Source organism: Triturus cristatus, chromosome 5_1 (genome assembly GCF_964204655.1).
Source record: "Triturus cristatus chromosome 5_1, aTriCri1.1, whole genome shotgun sequence".
NCBI classification, from domain to species: Eukaryota; Metazoa; Chordata; class Amphibia; order Caudata; family Salamandridae; genus Triturus; species Triturus cristatus.
The window spans coordinates 704,123,207-704,128,155 of NC_140587.1; positions in this window are offsets into that span (position 1 = coordinate 704,123,207).

A 4,949-nucleotide genomic window follows, 5' to 3' on the forward strand; every position below is an offset into this window, starting at 1 on the left:
CCACCCTCTTACAATTCGCTTGTTGCCATGGCATGTATGCTGAACCATGAAGTGCTGGTGGAAAATCCGGGTTACCCAAAATTGGGATCAACGGCGAGTTCCTCGTGGATAGTTTCTTCGGAGTTGCCACTGCATCCCAGACGCTGATGGTGGCATGAAGAATCGGAGAAATATATGCAGCCTGCGGCCGGTGTGCTTTGGGAAGCCATGGAATCTTCCATATGTGAATGCCCATGATATTCTGATCGATGAAGCACCAGTGCTTCTCTGTGGTGGGTCTTTTCCATTCAACCATATACCTTACCTGGGCCGCCTGATAATAATGTTTAAGAATCGGGAGGCCAAGTCCTCTGCAGGCAGGTGGCAGGTATGTTAGCTTCTTGGCTATTTGTGCCCTTTTCCCAGCCCAAATGTAATGGTCTAGCAGATGTTGCAATTTCGGTAGCACCTGAACTGGGGGGGGGGGGGGGGTAAGAGGCAAGGTCTGCCTCACATAAAGGATCTTAGGTAGGAACATCATTTTTACTGCCGCCAGCCTCTCAAGCCAGGACAGTGTATAGTCCTTCCATATTTCCAGCTCTGCACACATATGCGCTAGCAGGCGGTCATAGTTGCTCTCCGCGGTTTGCCGCACCATAGGGGGATGTGCAAACCCAGATATATGACCCCTTGTGAGGCCCACGGGTTTGGATAAAGATTCCACAATACCTCGATCTCCGCGGCTGGGAGTGTAAGGCTCAGAAGTTGCGATTTCTGTGCATTGATTTTAAAACCAGACACCGCTTCAAACGCTTCCACCTCCTGGGCAAGGCTCGGTAGTGACCGGTGGGGATCTGTCAGAAGCGCCAAGACGTCATCAGCGTAATGCACCAACTTGTTGTCCCTGCCACCCATCCTCATTCCCACTATCTCTGTATTAGCTCTGACATGTTCCGCAAATGACTCCATATATAATGCAAAAAGGAGCAGGGAGAAGGGACAACCCTGTCGGGTTCCCTGTTCGATACAAAAGGTTTGCGTTTTTGTCCGGTTGACTTGCACCCTTGCCTGCGGCATCTCATATCCAGCTAAGACCCATTTTAGAAATTGGAGCCCCAGGCCCACAAACTGTAAGACTGCTTTTAGATAAGGCCAATGCACCCTATCAAACGCCTTCTCGGTGAATAGAGAATAGTAGCGCTGGCGTCTTAGTTCACTGAGCTTTGTCTAATAGGTGGCATATTCTTTTTGTATAGTCACTACAGTTGCGTTCTGGGTTAAAACCCAATGAGGCCCTGCCTCATTGGAGCCAGACGCGTTGCTAAGATTGTGGTAAAGATCTTTGCCTCGACGTTGAGTAGTGAAATAGGTCTATATGATGTGCACTGCGTTGGGTCTTTCCCCGGTTTGGGTATGACTGTAATAGTAGCAAGTTCCATGGTGTCAGTCAGGGTACCCAAATCACTGAAAGAGTTAAACAATCGTGTGAGGGTAGGAGCGAGGACAGGGGACAACAGTTTATAGAATTCTGGAAGATAACCATCATGCTCTGGCGCCTTCCCATTCGGTAGGCGGGATATTGCGGTGAGAACCTCGGATAGGTGTATGTCTTTCTCCAGCGTGAGGGCATGTTGGTGGTCTAATTTGTCAATGGGGGCATGATTCAGGTATGGTTCTATGTCGGTGTTCGAGTTTTCTTCCGCCACATATAATTCCTCATAGAAACGGTGGAACTCTCGAGCTATCAGCTAATCCCGTTCCAGACTCTCCCCCTGAGCATTTACAATTGTGGACACCCTTTGACTGTTAGTCCGTGCGCGGAGTCGCTGAGCCAAAAAGCATCCCGCCTTGTTCCCTCCCATGTCACAGCATGAGAGCAGCGCCAGGATTGGTGCCCGCACTGCAGCATCCAGTTTCTCAGAAGAGGTCCTTAGATGAGGACGTTGGTTCAGGTAAGTTTTATTTTTAATATTAATATTTACACATGCGCCCGCCACCCCCTCCCTGTAGATGCCAGCCACAACTAATTGTGCATGCCACACTACCGATCAAGGCATCTACTCTTCTCAGTAACTGGAAACCAGAAGGTAAATTTGAGGGGAATTTTCTGATGATTTCTCCTGCCAAGCCATGAGGGGAAAATAGGCTTGTGTCCACTCTTGATCTGCTTTTAGGATATAAGTCTCATTCCCTCTATACATCTTAGTGCTAATAAGTGGACATGCTCAATGCTCAATGTCGTAGACAAATCCAAATTACAGCCTGACCTGAAGGAGGGAAAACCATCAACTCTGCTACTCAATATTCCCAGCCCTGTTGGTCTGGCACAGAGAACCTGACCTGGCCCGGAGGCTGCAATGAGTATTGGGAATGGCCGCTCTCTCGACTCCAGATTGCATTGTGTGTCATAGAGTCGAATTAAGCGACCAAAACAGTATATTATACTTCTCAGGTAGATGAAATAGGTGCCGCTTAGTTGGGCATCAGTAGGTTATGGCCTCATAACATCTTTCTGTTCATACATCAGTTGATATCAGAGGAGTTCCACCTTACAGGCGTAGTCAGGGTTAGTAAGCGCCATATAAATGCAATTTCAATACAATATAATACAGGTAGCTAACACACTCCAATATTAGACGCTAGAGCCTGTATGATGAAGCTTTGAGAATGTTAAATGTTAAAGCTTGTGCAATATTTCAATCAAATGATTAAGAACGGATTTAGTGCTGCGTTCTAGCGGGAGCAATAGAAGAAGACTAATTTGTATTTTCAAAAAGGTCAAATCACCATATTCTTTCTCGACATTAATGCTGTGCCTGTTGGCCGGCCCAAGTGCTCACGTGCAGTTGTGAGGACATCCCTGAACACTGTCGCACTTCTGAGGGTGGCAATGTATTTTGGTTGCTGACATTGCCTCATCATGTCAAATAAAGCGATGTTTTCATTTTTTACAGCCGATGGGGCACAGGTGCTCGCGCACTGGAATCCTTGTCAGTTGACAGTTTCCCCGGTCAGCTGTGCACATCGGAAGGACGGTGAGTTTTTTTTGTTGTTAAAATCATATATTAGGATAATATATGGAAGCGGTTAAATTGATAAGCAGTTCTTTTTTGGGTGAGGTAGAAATTTGGCATTTGAATCTTAAAGTTACTTTTGGTTTAGGTTTCTGTGTCAATATTTTACATTATTTTAAAATCATTTTGATTGATCAGAAGATTATATAATATTTGCAAAATGTCTGATGGTGATTGTAATATTACATCAGGTGATACTCATTCGGAAATAATTAAAAGGCTTGTCGGTAAGAAAATAAAGGATTCTGTGCATAATGCCATGAGGAGCCTTTGGGGAAACAAAAGGAAGGATGTTAGTGAACAAGGCGAGGAATTTGGTCCCTGTCAGAAGGTGAAGATAGGTTTCAAAAGGGAACATGAGGAAAGTGATAGAAAGAAAAACTTGAATATTCCTGAGGTTTCAGGGTTCAATAAATGTGGAGTCCTTGGCAGCTCACAAGGAATAGGTGTCCAAAGTGGCATACAAAGAGGTCAGGATATGCATATGATGGGGTATCTCGGCGGCCATTAATGCAAGATGATTTGATTATGGATGTGGACGAATTAAAAAGAGCCTTGTGTCCTCCCTGTGGTCAAACAATGAGCGTTAAGAAGAATAACTAAGGAATTAAAAGTTGTTGAAATGTAAGTAGAAACGTACAGAAAAGCAATAGTCCAGGGAGGTTATTTTTTGGAAGTTGGTTGATGGCATATAAAATCTCTTGCTCGGACAGTGGAGTGTTAAGAGAAGACAAATCTAAAATATTATCTCCAGGTTTAGGAATTGATTGAAAAAAGGCATCTCATTGTTCAGTTGAAGGGGAGGATTCTGGAGTATATAACTTTGTGTAGTATTCAGAGAAACATTAAAATAGTTTTGAGTCATTAATATGCCTGATCCCGGCTGTGTCTGTTATAGCAACAGTCTTAGATTTCTGCTTTCGTATTTTGAGGTAATTAGCCAAGGTTTTGCCTGCCTTGTTCCTACCACCAAACATTTTTACATTAAAACAGAGCAGGCTACCGCAGGCGTTGTCCAAGGATTGTTTGTTATTTTGCAGTTTGGCCTTAATACGTTTAGATAAAGTATCATTACGATTATAGGAGAAATACTCATGTTCTAAAGCTTTAATCTGTTCTAAAAGTTGCACAGAGTCCCTAAGAGCCCTCCTTTTTTTTGCTACAAAATATATTATAAAGACCCTTGCGGTTGCTTTGAAGGCATCCCAAATGAAATTCATCTGTGTGTCTGGGGCAAGATTATTCGCAAAAAACTCATGCAAAAATATTGTAAATTGTTTATCCAGCAAAATGGGGTTGTTAAATCTACATCTGCGAGTAGAGGGAATGGAGTTAGGATAATCTAAATCTACGATGACATGAGCATGATCCGAACTGAGCATTGATCCTATTTCAGCATGAGTTAGGAATTGAAGAGTATGCTGAGTAAAAAATATCTAATCTATTCTAGAGTGAGAATTATGAACAGGAGAAGAAAAAAAAGTAAATTCTAGGACATCGGGATATGATACTCTCCAGGCGTCTACTAATCCTCTAGAGGATATGGTTCTCTGAAAGGCTCTGTGCGTTTTAGTAGGAATAAACCTAGTCAGAGATTTACGATCTAAAAAGGGGTCCAAAAGTTGATTACTACTATGAGATTCTCTAATGCATGGGATGATAGCAGAGAGGAAAAGTCATTCTAGAATAGCAAATCTACTCTATTTGGACAAATCAAAAATTGTGCATTATTCATCTTAATATCTAACAAAAGCCATCTTCCAGCATCATCTTTAAACTCATTCAACAGCTGAATACTTAACAATTTATGAAACAGTATTAAGACACCATTTATGCTATTTAAAGCAGGGGATCTAAAAACACTCCCAACTCACTGTCAGCGTACAGAAGCTATGT